Consider the following 25560-nt stretch of genomic DNA (forward strand, 5'->3'; position numbering starts at 1 on the left):
TGAAAAATGTACTAGTGCACAAGTGTAACCTCAGCTACTACAGAGGCAGAGACAAGTGAAACATAGTTCAAGGCAAGCCCAAGTAAACTTAGCTCGAGACTTTATCTAGAAAACAAACAAATAACAAAACAACAAAAGGGCTGAAGTGTGTTTCAGGTGTAGAGAAGTTGTCTAGCAATCTCAATGCCCTTAGTTCAACCCTCAATACCACAGCACACAAGCAAGAAATAATACTCTCTGCCTTCTAAACATATACATAACTGATTATATACATAACTGATATTCTGAAGTCATAAGTAATAATTTTCATGGAGAACATATAAAAGTTCCTTGACTTCTTATTGAACCAAAGTTTACAACCTAAGAATTCCTTTCTTAGAGCATTGGCTAGGAGTTTGATTTTCAAGTTTGAGCTTCAGCCTTGCAATTTGACAGCTGTCTGATTTGGGGTATATAATTTAATTTCTGTAGCATTCAATTTTATTTTACACACTTAGCATACCCATTTGAGCCACCTCAGAATGTTGTGGTAAGCATGAGAAGAGATAATTTACATAATGTATGAAGTGCTGTGCTTAGCTAATCTTAAAGGCTTACGTGCTCAAAATTGTTGACTCTTGTCTTTTTCTTTTCCTTTATGGAAGGTGGGAGGTATGTGGATAGTTGTAGGTGGAGGTGAGGTTAGCAGAACCTGGGGATAAAAACTGCTAAGTATTTCCCAATCCATTCAACCTAGACATATCCAAGGGCCTGAATGGTCTATAGACATTTACATCATTTTTCCCACTGGTTGGCAGGAGTAAGTAGAGTTATTTTTACATCAGGCCATTTCTGAGAATTTTAATGTGATCATTATGCCCCCTCCCATCTCTCTTCCCCTACGGATCCATCATTCTTTTTGCTTTCCAATTCTTCTTTTCCTTTCATCTTAGCAATTTTAGGTCAGAGAAGATTCTAGGTAATCCTTAGATCTTGCCCTTTTATGTTGGATCAAGGGAATACAGATTCCATTTTGAGTAATATTGAAAGAAGTATAGGTTATCTAATGTATGACTTTGACAATATCAGATCTTTTGATATATTTTTCAATTATAGAATTATTTAAGTGAGAAAGACAATATTTTAATTTGACCACAGTTTTAAATTCACAAAATTAGTTGTCAATATCTTCAGACTGAGTCAGGATCTTATGGCTGTGACTATAAAGTTCTGAATAGGTCTTGTACTACTTATTATTTAATGATTATGAAATAGATTACAATGTTTTGTTTCCTAAACTAACATTGCAAGATGAAATAATTACCTGGAACTTTTTTTTTCAGTAACTGAGGAGGGTCGTATTGGACTAGTTAATTACAACGATGAGACATCATTTAGGGCTACTCTGATTTCTTAACTTTTATATTAAACATATAAAATGAATGAGACATTTAGGATTTGGTGGGGGAATGTTGGGCCAATATGTCTGTTAGCTATTGGTGCTGTAACTTTGATAAATCTAGTGGCTTAGAAGAACACAGTTCATTATATTACATCCTAGAGGTCAGACACTTAAGATGAGCTCACAGGGCTCTCTGTTCCAGAAGGAAGGCTCAAAGGGAAATTCATTTCTTTGCTTTTTCTGACTTCTAGCGGGTACCTGTATGCCTTGGCTCCTGCTTCTTTCCTCCATTTTCAAACCCAGTATGGTATCTTTTTTTTCCACTTTCATCTCTGCATCTGTTGTCTTCAACTACTGTCTTGACATTGGCATCTTTCTCTTCTCACCTCTGGGCTTACCCAGGGCCCACATGGATAATCACAGATCTCTACCTATCTTAAGAACCTTCATTATGTGCACCAACTCCTTTTTAATGTATAATGTCATATAGTGACAATTTTAGGGACTCAGACACAGACACCTTTGATGGATATTATTCAGCATATTATGGCCAGTATCAGAATTCTGAACTCTTTGTGGTAAAAGAGGGAAAAAGTTAGTGAAGGTTTCTAGGAAACCTTTCTAGGGTCAAAAAAAGAAATCAAAGATTAGAGAATGGGCACGATGCAAACTGACAGATGAACAATAGCAATGAGTAACATGTCACACTGCAACAGCCAATGCAACATGCATAGCAAGAATGGCTACCTAAAGATGTTTCTATGGCTTACCAACAGCACACAAAGAGGACGGAAAACAGCTAATAAGAGTGGGAGATGGATAAGGTCAAAAAAGACCTGTCAGAAAGGTGAAATTTTAGAGAGTGAATTGCTATTACTGTGAGAACAGAGAGACACTATTCAATTCCCAATTTTCACTAGTGATCAGACAGCTGACCTCGATGAATAAAAAACAAACCAAACAAGCATTCTTGTAAGAAACACTGCACTTGGATTCATTTATTTTTGAAGCAAATATTCTTTCAGTCTTCTGAAATGGACACATAAAAAGTCAAATAGACTATCATGGTTATAAAAACTTGTTTTCTTTTACAAACTATGATTTATAGGTAGAAGGGCAGTATAAACACAATCTTATGAAACAATATTTTTTTCTGGTAATAAACTAGAAAGATGAATTTCTTGCTTCTTTCTCACCTGCTCTCATTTCTTCCCACCGTGCATTTAGCAGGATAGTCTCTCCATTTCTAATGTTGGTTTTAGTTCAGGCTTTGTTCTGTTTTTTTGCCTGTCCTATTAACCTAACCTGTCTCCATATTTTCACACTTAATATTAAATAGTTATATTGTCTCCATATTTCACACTGAATCTTAAATAATTATATTATCTGGTTACCATTTCATGGCTAAAAACCTTGAATTTATGGCTGAAGAATAAATTTTATACCCTTTGGCCTGATAGTCAAACCTAAAATTAGATGACCTCCTATTGAGGTGATATGGCACAGGGGATCGAGGTAAAGCTGGGCTCCTACCCAGCTCTAACACAGAAGTGAAAACTTGGGCAATGTAGTTAACTTCTATGGAGAGCTTTAGAATGCCAGGATTAAAAGGTTATTAGTGGACCTGCCTTCTCTTATTCATTTAATATAATGAATATGAAAACACTTTAAGCAGAAAGCAAAAGTTTATCATTCTTATTTGTTATAGTTCTCATATTTTCCCTCTATGCATTCTCCTTATGCCTTGTCTTTGCTGAAATATTTAATATTCTCCACAAAGAGCACATATTTCTTCCATTAGCCTTTAGGTATTAATTTCCTATTGCCACTGTAACATTTAATAGCTTAAATCAGCACATATTTGTTATCTTAAAGTTCTAGAGGGGAGAAGTATACAATGGGTCTCAGCAAGCTAAAGTCACTGTATCAGCATGTATGTGTTCTTCCTGGAGGTAGGAGGGAAATTAGCTTCCTAGTACTTTTATGTCTTGTGGAAGTGGCCCATGCCCAACACCTGCATCACCTTCACCTTTATTTCTGTCCTTCCATTTTTGTCTAATCATTACAGTCCACATCCCTGCAATCAGGACAGCCCTGTTCCCACTTCTCAAGTATTTTTTTAAACATAATTATATCTATAATGTCCCTTTTGCCTGTGAGGATAACACAGCAATCATGGGTTCTGGGGATCAAAATGTGGGCCCTTAGAGGACCACTTTTCTGCCTGAGACATTTTGCTTAGAATTTTTTTCCAAGCTGTGCTACTGCTCCCTGTGTGCACATGTGTATGATTGAACTGTCTTCTCTGTCGTAAAAGCTTCCCAGTTACTCCCAACTGGAAATCATGTTTTTTCCTAAACTGCCTTCTACAGGACAAACATTTTTCAGGTGCCCACATCTTTCCCTTGCAGTCTTCAACTGAGTATTTGAAGGTGGAGTTCAGAGTAAACGTGAGGGTGGATTGGGGTTGAAGAAGGAGTTATTTGAGTGAGGAATCTGCTAAAGGCCAAATGATAGAAGGAAAGATTTTTTTTTTAATCTAAGGAAAGGAAGCTCTCATCATTGCTCATCCTAGTGCAGTGATAGGATGTGGGAAGCCTTGCAATGAGTTAGTTTTTAGCAGTTCCAGTGACCTCACAAGTGTTTCTGTAAAGAAAGGCAAGCAAGAGAATGCTCCTAATAGCTATCAGTTAGTTTATGAAGCTTGGTGTAGGGCCCTGGGGTCTTGGCTTTCATTATAAATTTTACCTGTTGTAGGATAAATCTGTGTCACCTGGTCCAGAAGTCTTCAGCTTAGAAAATAATAGTTTCTGTTGTACCTCACTGGTTTGGAACGGTGGAAATATAATTCTTTTAAGTATAAATAATTCACAATACATTGTATTTCGTTTTCAACATCACATTTTTTTCTAACTAAATGCCACTTATCTTTAGTGTAAGAATTTAAGACTTGCATAATTGTGACTAAAATTATACTTTAGCAATAGAAGGATGTTAGCAAAATTCTTTCTTCTTCTTTAAAGAAACATTTCTTCAAAGTGGTTTAATCATAGTTCACAGATTTTCTTTTAAATGGAGAGAAGTTTTAATTTAAAAAAATTGGATACTTTCCTCTATCTGATGATAATTATGTAGACAACACCATAGTTACTGACATTATGGTTTAAAAAAAAGTCATTATGGACAAGGACATATGTGGCAATGCTTAAAAATAACACAAAACCCTAAACTGCTACTAATAGAATAAAACACGTTATAAACCAGTCCGAGTTCATCAGCAATAGAATTTAATTCCATGGTACTGTACTGTTATCTGTCAAACATTCTTACAATTAAGAGAAAATATCTCCCAGCGTTTCCATGGAGCTACAGCATTCCAGTAGAACAGCCAGCCCACACAGGGCGGAGGAGCTATAAAATATTAATTCAGTACAAGTATGCATCCGACAATCTTAACATTTATTATAGGTTAGAGCAATTTTGCCCTAACAAGTGACTCAGATAAAATGAACACTGCCAAATATTGCAGAACAGGGCATACCTTCCCACTTTCTCAAAAGGTGTTTTTTTTTTTTTAAAGCTTAAGATAATAAGCACCATTTACATGACAGAGCGTTTTCCCCTGTCACCATTTATATCTCCTGAGAGATGAAGATGGAGGAAGGCTGAGCAACGTCCATTAGTAATATAGCTGTGGCAAGGGCTGGAGAATGGAATGGACAGAGAGTTTCTGAGGTCACCGCTAAGACAAGTTGGTTTCCTTTCAGACACATCCCTACGATGTCAGTGGAAGAAAACCCCTGAAAGGGAAGAAAGGAGCTTGGATTCTGTTTGACCAGTTCTAACAGTGGCTCATCAGGGTGCCAACACCACTTAGACCAGAACCACATAACACATTGAAGAAACTAGATATGTGTGTATGTATGTATATATAAATTATGTATATAAATGCATATATATATATATATATACACACACATACACATAATAGTTTCTATTACCAGTAAATGGAATTCTCCTATTTTCCTATAAAGAATCCAAAATCCTATACGGATTTTGTCAATTAAGTTATTCTTTCTCTATCAGGAGAGAAGATCATAACTTGTAAGTTAAAGATTCTTTTATTATGTATATTTGCCCCCAAACATCTTATTTACTTGTTAAAAGTTAAAAGCATGTATGGTGTAAGAGGCTGAAGTTTACAGTTAGCTATTTGTGGAAGTCATAAAAACAATATGACATAATACTTATCATGTGTGTTTCCAGTTGTATCTTTGAAGTGATTCATTTTTGGCATTAGTTGTTTTATCATGGGTAGCATTTTTGGCTGAAATGAATGATGTTTCTACAAAGAACATTTTGAAGGTGGTGAGTTCTCATTCAAAAATGTTTAGATCTAAAAGTAGATGTAATGACATGTCTATAATCCCAGTTACTCAGAGGGCAGTGACTGGGATGATTGCAGTTGGAGGCCTGCCTAAGCAAAATATTAGCAAGATTACATCTCAACAAAATAAGTTGGGCAAAAGTTTCACTCTTATAATCCCAGATCCATAGGTAGAAGGATCATAATCTGGGACAGCCTGTCTACTCAAAACAATTAAAAAAATAAAGAGTTGGAGATGTGGCTTAAATATTAGCACACTTGGCTAGTGAGCATTACACTCTGAGCTTACAAATGTAGTACCATAATAAGCAGCCTTAGGAACAAATTATTTTAGGACCCAATTTTCTTATCCCCTCCCCCATGATTGATTTTTTTTAACTCTTATGAAGGTCATTGCTTTTTAAGTTTTTCAGAAACTCATGTGTCTGTACATTTGTCCTTTAACTAATAAAGAAAATGTAGCTAAGTACATAAGTAATGACTAAGGAAATTCATGTCTCACACATCAAAATAAATCTGCTTTTCATTACTGAAAATGATTACTCCTGATAAAAAATGGAGCACAGGAATGAATAAGAAATTCACAGTTTAATTATAAAAAACATTAAAAATTTACATAAGACAAAATGTTTATAAGTTTTCAATTATCTGACTTTACTCATGAGTACCCCAAAGGGAGTGTGTGGTAGAAAACTGTTTCCTCATTTCATGGTAGCTGGTAAGCAAAGAAAAAGAGCTAAAGGCCAGAGTCCCACTCCTCTCCTTCTTCCCCAATGATCTAACTTCCTTCCAATAAGTATAACCTTCAAAAGGTCCTATCATCTAATAATGCCACATGCCAGTGACTAAAACCTCCAACCTCCTTGTAGGTTGGCTACAAGGGGACTTTATGATCTGAATCATAACAACACATCCCCTTTGATTCCTGTCACCCCATTTCAAACAATCATTCCATTTTTTTGTATTTCTTTAACTCAATCGAGCTGGTTAATTCTGTAGTCTAGTGTCCATACGTGTTTACATAGTCCAGATAAACTTTTGTTCTTTGGAGAATTATATGGATATTGAAGCTACAAAAGTACAATTGGAGTAATTTTTGGACATTAGCCATCATCTTTTCAGATATATAAATGTGAATATTTGTGTTTACTTCAGAAGGAGAGACTCCAAGGAGTAGGGACTTCCTTTGGGAAGGCTTGATATTTCTTTGCTTAGTCAAAGCTTTTCCCCAGAGGGTAGGTAAATGATTATGGATTAATTCCACATCTTGAGTCTCTGGTAGGTTAACTAAAGGTTGGTGTGAATGCTGGTGCCCCTTTAAGAAAAAATTCCAAAAATTTGATTTCTAAAGCTCTGTTTACATAGGCTTTCTTTCAATGTACAGTTGATGACTTGTGGAATCCTTCAACATATTCTTAAAGTCACAGTATCTATTACTTTACTTAAAAAATATGGATTAAGTCTATTATTTCTTTAAAATAAAATGTTTACTATTGTTATAATAATTTACTTGGAGAAGGTTTATTAAATATGACATCATCCTATGACTTTGTAGTTACTAAAGAAATAAAAAAATGTCCATAATTTCTCTACCTAGAGATAATATCTTGTTATTTTTGGTGTATTTATATTTATTTTTGTATTTTTATATTTATATAAGTTAATATGAAATTTTGTTTTACTGGCTTATATCTTGAATCATTTTACATATTAGAAAATTGTTTTTCTCAATATTATATTTATAGGCTGTATAATATAAAACCTGCTACTACATCCATGCATCATAGTATATCTAATTTAATCTTTTGTTGATGGACACTGCTGTCATCCTAATATAGACAACACTGAATTGAATAATAACCATTATTCCCTTAGGCTAATCTCAAAATCTGTTATTTCTGGGATAAGTGTGATATGCATTAAATTGAAGCCTATAACATTTTTAGTCCAGTTTTTATTGATTTTAAAATAATTTGTTGTTCCACTCTCTCTGCCTAACTATGCATCCTTCTGTGTACAGCCTCAATGCAACTGCCTATCTCTTCCCCAATATGATTCTGTTACATGAATTAGAGGGAAATTGCCTTATCTTGGTGCCAAGAATGGGTCCTAAATGCTTTAAGCCAATGATCAAAGGGTTATCTCGCTTAGAGTGGTATTTTTAGGCATGAGTATTTAAGAAAGGTTTAATCCAACTAGAAGGTGCCATTTTCCTGCTCATTTTGATGAGCTAAGAGTTTATTGCAGGACAGAATGTCAGAAAGAATGTCAGAACTGTGCAGATTAAAAGGAATAATTCTATTTTTCCCCTCCCCTTTATTTATGTATTTATTTAATAAGTTTTTTATTGTGACAATACCATACAGAGGGATTACAATTACATGAACAAGGTAATAAGTACATTTCTTATCAAGCATTGTTGCCTCCTCCTTTGTTTTTCCCCTACCATACCTGCCCTCCCATCTCTATGACTACATTCCCCCCTACCAAAGTTGTAAAGTTCCTTTTTCAACATAGCATTTTGTACATCTCATTGTTGCAAGGGGTCTGCCTGTGTCCCTATTTAAACAATTCATTTTTTCCTGTTCCTCTCCCCAAATTATACCAACATCAAATACAGTGAAAACAGGGGTTATACCATGAAGGAGGGACATACAAAGCAACAAAACGATCACCTTATAAATATGGTAGAAACAATAGCAAGAAAGAAAAAAACCACTTCTCTTCTTATGGGGTTCATTTCGCCTTTTTAATGGACAGTGTCAATAGGAAGCTAGTTTCTAGAATCACTGCAGTCACATGCCAACATGAAGGAAGCTAGCTGTAACAAAATGTTAAGAAGTGGGAAAGAATTGGAGCTTGATATCTGATTAAATCATATCTGTGGAATTAAAAATTTTGGAAGTCCACTAATTTTTTCATGAAGTTATTTTGAACCAGTCTTCCATTATTTGCAAAGCAAAACATTTGAATGGATACCTTCACATACTTTTAAAAATAAAATACTTATTTAATTTTCCTTCTGCACCTAATACAGAAGGAAGAGAAAGAGACTTCTAGTTATAGCCATGGAAGCATTTTCCATGTTTTTTTTTTTTAATTCTGAAGATTCTGTTTTAAGATATCCCAAAATCTTAAAGGTTAAAACTTAGGTTAAAATCTGTTACTTTTTCTTTCACAGATTTACAAACTTGGAATCTTAAAGAATTCTACTCTAAAATCAGAGAGATCTCAACCTTGTTTCCCTTTAGTTCCATATATATCTGTAATTGTCTTTATATTTAGCTCTCATTTATTTTGAAGTTATTTTGGAATATAGAAGAGCTCCACTTTACTTTCTCCCAAATAGTTTCAACAGCTAAGTATTTCGGGCAAACAACCTTCCAGTGTAGAAGTACTAACAAAACACTTTTTGCCTTATTTTTCTTTTCAATTTTATGCCCCTAGCAGGTAGGAAAAGTTTTCTTTATTGATTTGTTATTCAAGGTGTGATTTTTAAAACTACCATTTTTTTTATAAGCAACTTTTATTCTAAATTGTATTTTTGGTCCATCTGGGGGTGTTGGTGCTATGGCTAAGATTAGATGTTTCTATGTCTGCAGATTACTTTTTTTTTTTTTTTTTTAAGAAAAAGGAGCTGGCCTGTATCTTTCAAGTTCTATACAAAAGACCTAGCAACTGGCTCACTGTGTCCTATAAATACATTTCACCAATACTTTGTAGTGTATATTCAAACAGGAAGTTGAGAACCAGGAACTGAAAAAAAATAGTTGTCCTAAATCTGCTGTTCAGAGATTAACACCAACAAAAAGAACTATGACAGTTCTTTACCTTTTCTTTGAATTGCAGTCTTTTATATTCCAACCACAGAGGAGAAGGGAATAGAAGTTTCAGGCCTTATGGAGCCTTTGCAGATGAAAAGTTTTTAGAGGATTTTGGTGCAGAGCAGCTTAATGAGGTGAAAAAGATTTAGGCCATCTCTATAGGCTGCCAGTGAAAACAAGAGCATGACAATAATTTAGAGGTTGTAAACATTTTAACAGGTTTATGTAAGAGACCCCAGAGCTGATACCATTTCTTTACTTTTCCTGGGGGACCAAATGGGGTTTTTATTTTGGCCTGGATCTGTAGTGTGGTGTTGACTTCATGGTGTGTTCCTCAGAGTGCTAGAGTCTTTATGGAAATGTTAGTTCAGAGTAGATGGAAATACTCAAAAGATGCTTTGGAAGACAAGAACATTTTAATACCTTTTTTTAAATTTTGACTTTACATACATGTCAAGAGCTAGAACTAGGAGAAAGGAGTAATGGTTACTCTAATTGAATTTACCTTCTAAAAATAATTTCCATCCATCCTATCTATGTGTTTATATGACTACACTTTAGGTTGACAAACCTGCCTTCAAAGTGCTTTGTAGGCCATGTAGTCTCAGTTAAGCTGAACTCTGCTGTTATAGTATGATTTCCACCATACAAATTATAAAAAAAAAAATTGGGATGTAGCTCAGTGGCAAAGCTCTTACCTAGGAAGTGCAACCTCCTGGGGTCAATCCCCAATACCAAGAAAGAAAAAGATAAAAAAATACAGTTAAATGCTGTGTCAGGGCAAGGACTATGTTTGCTGTCTTCTGATTGAGACCTTTAACATCTCTCACGAGAGTTGCAATATTTTCTCTTTCTTTTTTTAATAAGTTTTTTATTGTGAAAATACTGTACAGAGAGGCTACAGTTACACGAGCAAGGTAATGAGTACATTGCGTATCAAGCATTGTTGCCTCCTTCTTTGTTTTTCCACTACCATCCCTTCCCTCCCACCTCCACAACTACACTCCCCCCCTTCCCCTCCTAAATTGTAAAGTTCGTTTTAAACATAGTGTCTTGTACATCTCATTGTTACAATGGGTCAACCTATTTAAACATTTTGTTTTTTCCCTTTCGCTCCTCAGATGATACCATCATCAAATACAGTGAAAACAGGGGTTATACTGTGGGAGAGGAACATACAAAGCAGCAAAAAAAATCACAGGGTACCTTATAAATACATTAGAAACAATAGCAAGCAAGATAAAAACAATTTGTGTCTCTATCTTGGGGTTCATTTCACTTAACTTCATCTTATCTGGTTATATGTACATAGCTTTTGACCTTTTCTACTTGTGTCAGACGTATACTAGTTATTGCAAATAAGGGAAACCATGGGACCTATGATTTTTTTAGCCTGGCTTACTTCACTTAATATAATTTTTTTCAAGTCTTTCCATTTCCTAACAAATGGGGCACTGTCATTCATTTCAGCTCCATAATTGTGCTGTTTTAATCACTCATATGGATACATAAATCAGCCAAAGTTCTTGTCCTTGATGAGCTGACAGCCCAGAAGAAACCCAGTGTCAAAGTTCATAACATTAATGCAGTGCAACAAGGTTGCTTTTTGCATTGCTGCTGGAATGGGCTCTCCAAAAGAAACTATGCTTTCTTTCTCTGCCAGAAGGCACTCAGTGGTGCCTTAGGACATCACTAAAACTCAGGGAGGCACATGGATTGTATTTGACCTGCAACCACCTTCCTAGACTCCTCATTTTTCTTTTCAGCTTCTATATCTTAAGTTCTAACTATGATAAAGCATAGTGCAAGACTAGCTGCAGCAATGGAAAACTCATCACCATACTCTTACATTCTGTGTCTCCACATAGCTGTTGGAAAATTAGCTTCCTTCACTTTACAACATCCAAAAACCAAAAAGGATTTCCTTTGAAAACTGTCCAGCAATTGTAATAGGCTCCCCTGTTAGGTGGAGGAGGGGGTGTGATGCTGAGTTCTTTCTGGCTTGGAGGGTTTCACGCAGGGATTGGCTAACCACTTAGCACTTGTAGCAGATGTGGTTGGAGCCCTGCCCAGATCCCCTTGTATTTGTCACTGGATGCCACAGGTGTTGACTGCTAATGGCACACACCTGTATCTCTTTTCTGGGAATTTCTCTATGCTGCTAGGAGCCATTGTGCATGTAGACACCAGGAAGGTTACAACCTCTGGGTGAGACCAACTCCGATCTGAGAGCTCCCCAAGTGATAAGGCCGAGACCAGTGCTTTGAAATCATAACTGTGCCTCGTTTCCCCCCTTGCCTTCTGCTTTCCTCATGCTCTTAAAGGTTTCTTCTGGGTACATTGTGTCAACAAACTACTTGTAAAAGAATCCTTAGAAGAAGAGTAATATTTCTTATTTAGCCATAAAATGAATCTGAGAATGAAACAAAATGGTTGAGGTAATAATTGAATTTTGTAGCCAAGTATGCTCTAGGTTTCTGTTTCAGTCTGTCTCCTCTCTCTTTCTCTTTTACTGTGCTTTTATAGTTTCTCTTTTATAGTTTCTCTAATTCTCAATTTCTTCATCATTAAAATTTGAATAATTATATCTACCTAAAAGAGTTGTGAGAATTAAAATAGACAATGTATTTAAATTTATCACAAAATATGTTCAATAACATTAGATATTTTTGGTATCATCATTATTCTATTTTTCAGAAAAGGAAACAGAAATTTAATGTTTTTTATTTGTTTTAAGGCACTAAAAATTGCTTAGGAAAAGTAATGGAAACTGTGGAGAATGCATACTCTTGGATTATACTATATTTAATGAACAAATTTTATTTTTCCATTAAATTGGTTCTTAAAAATAGGCTTATAGCTTAGCATATGGTAGCTATCTATTAAATATTTGCTGACAAATATAAAGACATATTGAAATAAGTCATTTGAATTGTTTGCTAGTCAATGAACCCTAAACATTATTGAATTTAGGAAGTTGGAAAGGGATATCTATGATTTATGAAAGGAAAAATTTATTCCAACATCTCTATTTTAAACACATCACATATATGTGACCCCTATGTCACAGACTTGCTATGGCATAGGAATCATACTTCTCTTTAATGCTCAAATACTCTCAATCTCACATGAAATCATAAATCCTGCCATTTTGGATAGTTGCTAGCCCCAGTGATTTCCTGAAATTCTTGAGGAACATGTTCATGTGTCCCATGATGCTATGACTCTGCTACCAGTATGAACAAAACTATTCCTGAAGGCACACTTGAGTCTGGTCCTCTCTCAGTATCTGAAGGTTTATAGGTGGCAGAAAAGAATTAACAAAGTCCAGTATAGTAGTACATGCCTGTAATTCCAGCTACTCAGAAGGCTGAGACAGAAGGGCTACCAGTTTCAGGGCAGCCTGGACAAAGATAGTTATGAGACATTTTCATCGAAACAAAATAAAAACAAAAGAGTGACTCAAGTGGTAGAGTACTTGTGTAACTTGTGCATGGAAGGAAGGCCTTGGTTCAGACCCTAGTACTGAGGAAGGAAGGAAGGAAGGAAGGAAGGAAGGAAGGAAGGAAGGAAGGAAGGAAGGGAGGGAGGGAGGGAGGGAGGCAAGGAGGGAGGGAAGGAGGGAGGGAGGGAAGGAGGGAGGGAGGGAGGCAGGCCGACAAGATAATAATTATGGGTTTTATATCTAAGATGTCCAAATCATTTTCAGAGATCACCACTCCAATCTATCTGTTCTTATAAAGTGATTGCATTACAATAATTTATTGCTGTAGAGACAGTGTGTGTGTGTGTGTGTGTGTGTGTGTGTGTGTGTGTGTGTGTGTGTGTGTGTGTGTCTGTCTGTCTGTCTGTCTGTCTGTCTGTCTGTCTGTCTGTCCTGGATCTTCATCTCAGGGCTTAGGTTCTGTCTCTAAGATTTTTGTGCTCAAGGTAGTGCTCTACCAATAGAACCACAGCTTACATCCAACCTTTTGGTGATCAATTTGCGATGAGTCTCTTGGTCTTTCCTTCCTGAGGTGATTTTGAACTGGAATCTCCAAATCTCAGCTTGCTGAGCATCTGTGAGTACAGGTATTAGCTACCAGGGTCAGGCAAATTGAATGGTTTTAAAAACTCATCTCTGGCATCATTTCCCTAGATTAGAAGTCCATGCTTGGCTGCTGAGGGTTGCACCCAGATATCATTAAATATTGACCAGGCTGTACTTATTTGGAAGTCTAGGCAAAAATAATATACTTCTTTGTATATTACTATTATCTTTAAATAGTTGTGTGAAGGAACTGCCATTGAACCAAAGTAGTTTATGAATACAATAAATCTTGGTCAGTGTCACTCTTGGATATACTTCTCAGCTTTCTCAGCCAATGTGATCTTGGAAGATGATACCTTTAGATGGCTTCAGGTTCTTGTCTTCTTTTGTGGGTCCCATCTGAGACCCCAGACTTTGTCTTTTTTAATGTAATTTTATTGTAAAGGTGATATATAGAGGGGTTACAGTTACATAAGTAAGGTAATGAGTACACTTCTTGTTGAATAGTGTTACCCTTCCCTCGTTTTCTCCTACATTGGTAACAGAGAGGAGTTCCTCTGTTGTATCCTTTGGAACACAAAACTAGAACTATAAAGTAAAATGAAGGCTGCTTTATTCTACTAACTTGTTGATTAATATGTTATGTCATCATAGTAACTAGAACAATCATGAAGAAAAATAATTTAAAACTAGCTACTTTACTATGTATAAATGGCTTCTACACTTATATACCAAGACCCTCTACAAGAAATACATTGATCCTTTAGACTCTTTTTTTTTTTTTTTTTTGCCGGTCATGGGGCCTGAACTCTGGGACTGGGCGCTGTCCCTCAGCTCTTCAGCTCAAGGCTAGTGCTCTACCACTGGAGCCACAGCACCACTTCCGGCTTTTTCTGTTTATGTGGTGCTGAGGAATCGAACCCAGGGCCTCATGCTTGCAAGGCATGCACTCTACCGCTGAGCTACCTTCCCAGCCCCCCTTTAGACTCTTGAGGTTCTGTGTCTTTCCATATTGTAGGGACTGGACTATGTCTCAGTTGGGGATGACCTTAAGACATCTTGCAGGATTCTCCTTGAAATTTAAGCTCAACTTTTCAGGTCTTCAGAGTGGAAAAACAACATTCTAAGGAAGAGATAAGTTCTAGCTATTTGTGATGTCTTTTACAATGAATATTGAAACCCTACTGGAGAGCATTTGAGCACCTTATATCTCATGTAGTTTCATGCCTTATTGGACTCTTTATTTATTTTCCAGTCCAAAATTCTATGTCAAATTGTCTTATTCTAAAGCAAAGATACATTCTGCCCTGGAGAATGAGTGCAATGCTTCATCTCTAAAGTAATAAATATGAGCTTCAGTTTCCAACAGAAGACTTGATAATTTCTATTCTGTTTAGAAAGTAAGGCCCCTCTCACTTTAAATCAAGTTGCTCTTATTTCTTTCCATTGTCCAAGTGTCTGACTACAAGAGAGAAGGGATATCTCTTTTTAAAATTTTTTATTAGGGCATTGTGCAGAGGAGTTATCATTTAATAAATCAGGTAATGAGTATATTTCTTTTTGGACAATGTCACCCTTTCATTTGCTTTCCCTCAGTTATATATCTTTAGAAGAGACTTACCTTTTTTGTTTCTTTTGTATGTTATTCCCCTATGGTATAACTCCTGTTTTCACTGTATTTGATTCTGGTGCCCTACATCTTGTATATACATTTTTCTAATTTGGGGAGGGGAAGGGAAATAACAAAATGTTGAAATAAGGATACAGGTTGACACATTGTAACAGCGAGATGTACAAGACACTTTGTTATAAGTACAAGACACTTTGTTATAAACAAACTTTGCAACTTCAAGGTGGGGGGAGGAGGGAGGAGTTGGGGCAGGGTGGAGGGAAGGGATGTAGGGGAAAAACAAAGGAGGAGGTAACAATGCTGGATAGGAAATGTACTCATGACCTTACTCATGTAACTCCAACCCCTCTGTACAGTATCTTTACAATAAAGAATATAAAATAAAAATACTTGAATAGAGCACTATATAAAAATCAAGGGCACATTAAAGTTTTCATTATAATAGAACATTAATGATATAATTTGGAAAATAATCCATTTTCTTCAAGAAAAGCATTTTTGAAGGGCATTTGCCATTTAAAACTGTAAAGATAGAATGCAGTTTTATGGGAACTTTCCTTCATTCTTTTTTGAGCAATGGATTGTTACCTTGTCATCTGCCAGACTGCTCTTATTGAATGCTTGTGAAACCACACACAGCATTGCTTAAATTGTTTGTCCTTGTTTATGTCATTCTCCAAAGCAGGAAGCAGTGGGCAGTTGAAAAGAGAAAAAAAGGCTACTTATATATCTTATGTTCTATTAAATCACTGGGTCATTTGTTTTTGGCAACAGTAACACCATCTGGTCAGTTAGAAAGGGCTTAATAAATATGCTATGTGACACCAGCTGCCTAGACAAATCTGCTCAAGGGACTAATGTTCAGAGCTTTGTATCAGATTTATTAATATACATGTGATGGAGATATGCCCATGGAATTCTCAGTGCCTATAGGGAATTAGCAGATCCTAGGGTTGAGGGGTTATCCTTAGGGAATCACAGACTTCTTTTGCTCCTCGACATTTGCTCCCGTCTAGAATCGCCTGCCAGCTTACTCTATTTTTAAAGACTCTGAGCCATTTTGATTAAGCATGCAAGTCTCTGCTTTAGAGAGATCTCTGCATCCCCTTGTTAGAAAAAAAACACAATCCTGAGGATTTCCAGTAACCATTTATCAAAGAAATGAGATTCTGACCAGTTCAAACACAGCAGTCCTTGCTGTAAGGATAAGGTTGTGACTTGCATCACAATTAAAACAGCATTGACTATACTTGCAACAGAGATTTTCCAGCAAGACTTCATGCTTTACAATCGTAAATTTTCATTGTATCTGTCTGTCTGTAAGTTTCACCTATAGAATTAAAAAAAATAATTTCCATTTTCTTACAGGCTAGATTTTTGGCTAATACAAAATTCTTGAGAGACATGTTTAAGATTCTGCTTTAGCATATTATCCAGGCTTAATCAGCCATTACAGGAAATTTTTCTTCTTGAAGAGGAAATCTCACCCGGTTTTGGTTATTTATTCTGAAGGCAAATTTTGTCCTTTGGAGGAGAAGAGTCTCGTGTAATTCTAGGGTTTAATTTTTTCCTGCCTCTTCCTTTCTGTGCAGTTATTTTTCACCGAAGCTTCAATATGCTGTCCACAGTTGACTCTTCCTTTATGCCTTCCCTAATTTCTCCAGAGGACTGGTTGTTTTTCCTGACTTCAGGTCGTCCCTAAGACGGACCAATTTCTTTTTTTTCTTTTTTTAAATTGTATTTTATTTTATTTGAGAACATACTGTACAGAGGGGCTACAATTACATGGGCAGGATAATGCATACATTTCTTACCAAGCATTGCAGCCTCCTCCTTTGTTTACCCTTCACTTCCCTTCCCCGCTTCACCCCTCCCCCCACCCAAATTTACCCCCCTCCCCCCCCAACACCGACATTGTAAAGCTGGTTTTGACATGACATTTTGTACTTCTCATTGTTGCAACAGGCCCACCTGAATCCTTAAACGACTTGTTTGTCCCCATCTCCTCCACATGTTATACTGACATCAAATATAGTGAAAGCGGGGGTTACACTGTGGGGGAGGGACATACAAAGCAACAAAGAAATAATCTTATAAATGCGTTAGAAACACATGCATGAAAGAAACGAAAACATTAAAATACATATTTAAGGGTTCATTTTCCTAACATCACATTATCTGACCTTTTCCGCTTGACTCATACCTATACTAGATATTGCAAATAAGGGAAACCATGGGACCTATGCTTCTTTGGGCCTGGCTTACTTCACTTAATATAATTTTTGCCAAACCTTTCCATTTCCTAACAAATGGGGAAATGTCATTCTTTCTGATGGAGGCATAGAATTCCATTGTGTATATATACCACATTTTCTTGATCCATTCATCTACTGAGGGGCATCTGGGTTGGTTCCATGTCTTAGCTATGGTAAATAATGCTGCAATAAACATAGTTGTGCTGGTAGCTTTAGTGTGGTCTTGTTTGTAAACATTTGGGTAAATGCCCAAAAGTGGGATTGCTGGATCATAGGGGAGATCTATGTGAAGTCTTTTGAGGAACCTCCATACTGCTTTCCAAAGTGGTTGAACAAGTTTACATTCCCACCAACAATGAAGTAAGGTTCCTTTCTGTCCACATCCCCTCCAGCATCTGTTGTTGTTAGAGTTCTTGATTTTTGCTGTTCTAACTGGAGTGAGGTGATATCTCAATGTTGTTTTGATTTGCATTTCTTTTATGGCTAGGGATGTTGAACATTTCTTCATGTGTCTATTGGCCATCCTTCTTTCTTCTTCAGAGAAGCTTCTCTTTAAGTCTTTCGCCCACTTATTTATTGGGCAGTTGTTTCTTTGAGGATTTGTTGTTGGGTGGTTTAATTTTTTGAGTTCCAAGTATATTTTAGATATGAGACCCTTGTCCGTTGTATGGCTAGTAAAGATCTTCTCCCAATCGGTGGGCTTTCTATTGATCTTGCCAGCTATGTCATTTGCCCTGCAGAAGCTCTGCAATCTTATGCAATCCCATTTGTCCAATCTTTCTTTGATTTGTTGTGCTTCCCAGTCTCTATTCAGAAAATTTCGACCTGAGCCAAGGAGACCTAGGGTTTCTCCTATTCCATCCTGTAATGTTTTCAAAGTGTCTGCTTGGAGTTCAAGGTCTTTGATCCATTTGGAGTTGATTCTGGTGCAGGGTGATATATAAGGATCTAGCTTTAGTTTTCTACATGTAGTTAACCAATTTTGCCAGCACCATTTACTGAAGAGGCTGTCTTTGTTCCATTCTATTGTTTTAGCTTCCTTATCGAAGATTAGATGGCTATAGGTCTGTAGGTTCATTTCTGGGTTTTCAATTCTATTCCATTGGTCCTGAGGTCTGTTCTTATGCCAATACCAAGCTGTTTTGATTACTATGGCTTTATAGTAGAGTTTGAAATTTGGTATTGATATTCCTCCAGCAGTGTTCTTTCCGTTGAGGAGCGTTTTTGCTATTCGGGGTCTTTTATTGTTCCATATGAATTTTTGGATTGCCTCCTCTATTTCCTTGAAGAATGAGGGTGGAATTTTGATAGGTATCGCGTTGAATTTGTAGATAGCCTTGGGAAGTATTGCCAATCCAGGAGCATGGGAGGTTTTGCCATTTTTTAAGTTCTGTGTTGATTTCCTTTTTCAAGATTTTAAAGTTTTCATCATAGAGGTCCTTCACTTCTTTGGTTAAGTTAATTCCTAGGTATTTTATTTTTTGTGGGGCTATTACAAATGGAGTTGCTTTCCTAATTTCAGCCACACTTTTCTCATTGTTGGCATATAGAAAAGCCATTGATTTTTGGGGGTTAATTTTATAACCTGCTACTTTGCCAAAGTTTTGAATCAGCTTGAGTAATTTGGGAGTGGAGTCTATGGGATTCTTTAAATACAAGATCATGTCATCTGCAAAGAGGGAGAGTTTTATTTCTTCTTTCCCTATTTGGATCCCCTTTATGTCTGCATCTTGTCTTATTGCTGTAGCTAGGCATTCTAATACTAGATTGAAGAGAAGTGGAGAGAGTGGGCATCCTTGTCTTGTTCCTGAGTTAAGAGGAAATGGCTTTAGTTTTTCACCATTGAGTATAATGCTGGCTGTAGGTTTGTCATATACAGCCTTTATTGTATTGAGGAATGTTCCATGGATTCCTAATTTTTCCAGAACCTTCAACATAAAGGGGTGTTGGATCTTGTCAAATGCTTTTTCTGCATCTATTGAGATAACCATGTGGTTCTTATTCTTGCTCCTGTTGATGTGATGAATAATATTAATTGATTTGCGTATATTGAACCAGCTTTGCATCCCTGAAATGAATCCTGTTTGATCATGGTGTATGATTTTTTGGATGAATTGTTGAAGTCGGTTGGCCAAAATTTTGTTGAGGAGTTTTGCATCAATGTTCATCAAAGAAATGGGTCTATAGTTCTCTTTCTTTGATGAGTCCCTGCCTGGTTTTGGGATGAGGGTTATGATGGCTTCATAGAATGTGTTCGGTAGTGAGCTTTCTCTTTCAATTTCATTGAAGAGTTGGAGGAGTATTGGTGTGAGCTCTGCTTTGAAGGCCTTGTAAAATTCCGCTGTAAAAACATCTGGTCCTGGACTTTTCTTAGCTGGGAGGTCTCTTATTGCTGTTTCTATTTCAATGCTTGATATGGGCCTGTTAAGCTGGTTTAACTCATCTTGGTTTAGTTTTGGCATGTCAATATTTGCTAGGAAAAGGTCCATTTCTGTCAAGTTCTCAAACTTATTAGCATAAAGTTTTGAGAAGTATTCCCTTATAATGTTCTGAATCTTGGTTGTTTCTGTGGTGATGTTTCCATTCTCATCTCTGAGTTTATTAATTTGGGTGTGTTCTCTCCTTTTTCTGATAAGGTTTGCTAAGGGTCTGTCAATTTTGTTAAGTTTTTCGAAGAACCAACTCTTTGTTTTGTTGATTCTTTCTATAGTTTTTTTGGATTCTAATTCATTTAATTCTGATTTAATTTTGATTATTTCTTTCCGTCTACTGGATTGGGGTTTATCTTGCTGCTCTTTTTCAAGGAGGTTTAGATGTGTCATTAAATTGCTAGTTTCCGATCTCTCCAATTTGTTGATGTAGGAGCTCAGAGCTATAAACTTGCCTCTGAGTACTGCCTTTGCTGTGTCCCAGAGGAGCTGGTAATTTGTGTGTTCATTTTTGTTGAATAGTATGAACATTTGAATTTCCTTTCTAATATCTTCCATGACCCACTCATGATTCAGCAGTGTGTTGTTCAGCCTCCATGTGATACCGGACTTTCTTTGGTGGCTTTTGGTGTTGAGTTCTAATTTTATTCCCTTGTGGTCAGAGAGAATGCAAGGTATAACTTCAATGTTTCTGAATTTAGACAAGTTTGCTTTGTGGCCTAAAATGTGATCTATTTTAGAAAACGTTCCATGTGCTGCTGAGAAGAACGTGTATTCTGATGCTGCTGGGTGAAATGTTCAGTAAATGTCTGTTAAGTCTAGTTGATCTATGCAGCTGTTTAGATCTGCGGTTTCTCTGTTGAGTTTTTGCCGAGTTGATCTATCTAGTGGGGAGAGTGGTGTGTTAAAATCCCCAACAATTAATGTCTTTGGATCTATATGGGATTTGAGGGAAAGTAGTGTTTCTTTGATCAATTTGGGTGCTCCATTGTTTGGCGAATAGATATTTAGAATTGTAATATCCTCCTGAAGGAGAGATCCTTTAATTAGTATGTAGCGACCTTCTTTATCTCTTCTCACAAATTTTAATTTGAAGTCTATTTTATCTGATATTAGGATTGCAACTCCCGCCTGTTTATGAGGGCCGTTTGCTTGGTAGATTTTGTTCCACCCTTTAACCTTGAAAATATGTTTCTTTTTACGGGCAAGATGTGACTCCTGCAGGCAGCAGATAGAAGGGTCTTGTTTTTTAATCCAATTAGACAGTCTATGTCGCTTAATTGGAGAGTTCAGTCCTTTAACGTTAAGAGATAGGACTGAGAGGTATTTGGGAGTTCCTGCCATGTTATCCACCTTCTTGGGGGCTGTGAAAGCTGGGTTCTTCCTAAGGTTCTTGGATTCTCAGTTTGGGTGCAGTTTCTTGGCCTTTGTTGCGTTCTTGTTGGTTTTCTATGTGTAGGACATCTTTAAGAATCTTTTGTAGGGCTGGTTTGGTGGAGATGTATTGTTTCAATTTTTCTTTGCTATGGAAGGTTTTTATTTGGCCTTCTGTTATGAAGGAGAGTTTAGCTGGGTACAGTATTCTTGGTTGATAGTTGTTTGTTTTTAGGGCATGGCATACATCATTCCAGGCTCTTCTTGCTTTGATTGTCTCTGCTGAGAAATCTGAGGTAATTCTAATTGGTTTCCCTTTATAGGTGATTAACCTTTTCTCCTTGACAGCTTTAAGGATCTTTTCCTTGGTCTGGATTGATCCTGTGTGGATTATAATGTGACGGTGGGATGTCCTATTCTGGTCTGGTCTATTTGGGGTTCTAAAAGCTTCTTGTATCTGAATAGGCCTATCTTTTTGTATGTTTGGGAAGTTCTCTGCTAGGATCCTGTTAAACAAATTTCCTAGGCCATTGACTTCTGTTTCTAGGTGCTCCTCTACACCCATTATCCTTAGATTGGGCCTTCTGATGGTGTCTTCCAGGTGTTGGATAGACCTATCATATTTCTTGGACTTGTCTTGGATGGTTGTATGTTCTTTCTCTATAATATCTAGGCTGTCTTCAATCCCTGAGATTCGATCTTCTGCATGGTCTAACCTGCTGTCAAGACTCTCTACTTTGTTTTTTATCTCTTTTCCTTCTAATTGGTCAGCTTTGATGGCTTCAAGTTCTTTGTTGAAGCTCTGTTTTAGGTCTTGTATGATTTTCTTTACTTCCTTAATTTGGTGTTCAGTGTTTGTTCTCAAATCACTTAGTTGATTGGTTATGGTTTCTTTGGACTCCCATTCCTTCTGTTGGGTTCCATTCAGCATTCCCTTTGTGGTCTCCCTGACTTCCTTCAGCTCTTTGTTAATGGATTCCATGAATGCCTTTAGTGATCTTTGTGTATTCTCTACCTGGTCTCTTAATTCGTGAATTACTCTTTGATTAGTTTCCTCCCTTCTGTGGGATTCCTGCAGTTCTCTTTGAGTGTTCTCTGCCTGCTCACGCCATTCCTCCCTTTCTCTTTGAGTATTCTCAAGTTGTTCACGCAAATCCTGTATCAGTTTTTGAGAAGCTTCCTCACGCTTATGATATTCCTGTATAAACTTCTGGGATGCCTCCTCTCTGTCCCTATCACGCTCATACAGAGTCCTTTGTACATTGTCAAACTTCTCATTTATCATGTTTGCTATTATTGTTTGTAGAGCTATTTGGGAACTCTCCTCTGGATTATTCTTTATCTGTTCTAATCCCTGATTATCAAGGTTGGGAATTGAGATACCCGAATTTGCCATTTTTCTTGTGTTTTTCCGGCTTACTCGGCCCATTTGAGATAAAGATTGCACCAGTTTTGTGCTAGAACACTATCTTAAGGCAACCATCAACCAAAGTTTGCATTTGTACCATCAATAGTCTACAGATACAATCTATTTCAACAGATACATCTATTCAACATCAAACGAGTATATGTTAAAGGACTTCGAACCGCAGAAAAGAATTTGGAAAACCAGAAATTATTAGGATTAGGGAGAGATGTGGGTAAAAAATGGGAATAGATTGGTGTGGGGAGGCACAGGGAGAGTTAACTATGTCCTAATCACAGTGCAGGAAATGGGTTGGGTAGGATGCAAGTAGAGAGAGAGAGAAAAAGAAGAGACGGAAAGGGGAATAAAAAGAAAAAGAATAGAAATGTAAAAATTAATGTTATTATAGAGGTTAAAAGACCGTGTATTTAGAGAGGAATGTGAATGTGTTCAGAGAAGGGGAGGGACATAGAGGAGATGTGAAAATCTTTAAGGATGGGAAAGGGAGAAGAAAAGATCAGAAGTTCAGTAGAGCTAGATAAAAAACAAAAAGATAATTAAGAAAGAAAGAAAAAGAGAAAGAAGACAAGAAAAGAAAGGAAAACTCTCATTCACGTATTCCTAAAATAAAAATTATAAGATGAGAGAAAAAAAAGTTACTGGAAAACAATTATTTTTTCAGAAGAGGCAAAAATTAAAGATTAATAAAAGTTTTAGAAGGGAAAAAATATATATATATATAAGGTAACAAAAAACAAAAAACAAGCAAAAAAAAAGAAAAGAAGAAGAAGAAGAAAAAAAAAAAAGAAAAAAAAGAAAAAAAAGTCTTTTGATTTTTTTTGGGGGGGGGGAGGAGTGGGAAGAATCCTGTATCTCCCTTTTGTCTGCAACCAGTCTCTTGTTGGAGTCTCTGGTCAGCTTGAGTTCCTGTGGCTTGATTATTTTCTTAAGTCGGTTGGTTGGAAGAGGCAGAAAAATGCTCTGCTTTACCCAAGATTTTGAGATCCCCCTCCCAGGTTAGTTTTCTGGGAGGGTGGTCTGCTTTGAGAGTCACAAAAGAGGGGGATGTGGTGATGAGGCTAGGTTCTGGGTAGAGTTGAGGCCTTTCAACAAACAGTAGCTTTTCCCTGGGGCTATTTTGTGATAAAGCTCACAGCGCCCAGCCTGGAGCCATTCTCAGGGTTTCTGTTTTTCAATTGATTGTGGTGGCTGCTAGAGGGAGGGGCAGCCTCTGGCTCTGGTTACCCAGTGAGGCAAGGCACTTGATGGCTGGCGCCTGAGCTGGGTGACTTTTCCCTGGATGGAGCTGAGTCTGGCAGGTCACTTCGCCGTTAAGTTCTTGTGACCTGCTAAATGACTCATTTTATTCCAAGGCCTGAGCTGGCGCTAGCAGCTCCTCCGAGCTTTGTCGGTATCCAAGATGGAGATCACCGGTGCTGGGGGGGAGGGGTGGCCTTCCCTCCTCTGCTCCCTGAGGAGTGAGGATGTCGGGCTTGTACTTACGCCGAGTCTTGGATCCTGGGTCGTCTCTGGTCTGCAAACAGCAGGATGAAGATGTTCGCTCCTTGTCGGTTCTTGTTGGTGTTGAGTAGAATCCGCTCGTCCGCTGCGTCTGGCTCCTTCGTCCCGGACTCTCTGTGTCTCAGGTATGACTCCGCGGCGGTGGTCGCTGCCACGACCCCGCCGCCGGAGCGGCAGCTGATGCGTTTCCTTGGCTTCCCCTCTCTTGTCTAACTCTCTGTCCTGTGATGGCACACTTGGTGTGATTCTCTGGCTTAGGACTGTTCACTGGAATTCTAAAACTACTTTCTATGCGAGAGCTTGTTCAGATTCCAGCTTCTCCTCCTCCATCTTCCCGGAACTCACCAATTTCTATTATAATACTTGATACAATAGATTGTAATTAGGTCTTTATGTGTTTTTCTCAATAAATATGAATTGGAACGTCATGGAATAGGCCTCATTTTTCATATATCTATGCAACTTATATAATAATAACTACTTCTTAAATTTTTTTACATGAAAAAAATCATAACACCAAAACAAAAAATCCTTTGGTACGAAAGACTGACACAATCTCTCTCCCCTAACACAGAATTTTCTCTTTTTCCATAGCCAACTGTGTTTTCTTAAATTATTTGTATGGTTTAAACTTCTTTTTCTGTATGCCTTATTGTTTTATTTTATTTTAGTTACTTATTTCTTTTTCTAGGAATTGGACTCAGTCCTTCACACTTACATGGCAAGTATATGAACCATACCTCCGTCCCATTTTTGCTTTACTTGCTTGCTTGCTTGCTTGCTTGCTTGTTTGCTTGCTTGCTTGCTTGCTTGCTTGCTTGCTTGCTTCCTTGCTTCCTTCCTTCCTTCCTTCCTTCCTTCCTTCCTTCCTTCCTTCCTTCCTTCCTTCCTTCCTTCCTTCCTTCCTTCCTTCCTTCCTTCCTTCCTTCCTTCCTTCCTTCTTTCTTTCTTTCTTTCTTTCTTTCTTTCTTTCTTTCTTTCTTTCTTTCTTTCTTTCTTTCTTTCTTTCTTTCTTTCTTGTCCTGGGGTTTGAACTCAGGGCCTGGGCATTGTCCCTGAGCTGCTTTGCTCAAGGCTAGTGCTCTACCACTTGAGCCACAGTGCCACTTCTGGCCTTTTCTGTTTATGTGGTGCTGAGGAATCAAACCCAGACCTCATGCACGCAAGGCAAGCACTCTACCACTGAGCCACCTTCCCATCCCCTGCTTTGGTAACTTTCAAAATATGGATTTACTTTATGCCTATGGTCTATACTGCAATTCTCCTCTTTATGTTTGCTAATGTTAGTGAAAATGACAGGTATGTGTCATTGAATGAAGTGGAG

This window comes from Dipodomys merriami, unplaced genomic scaffold (genome assembly GCF_024711535.1).
Source record: "Dipodomys merriami isolate MVZ:Mamm:240054 unplaced genomic scaffold, mDipMer1.0.p SCAF_7, whole genome shotgun sequence".
Lineage (NCBI taxonomy): Eukaryota > Metazoa > Chordata > Mammalia > Rodentia > Heteromyidae > Dipodomys > Dipodomys merriami.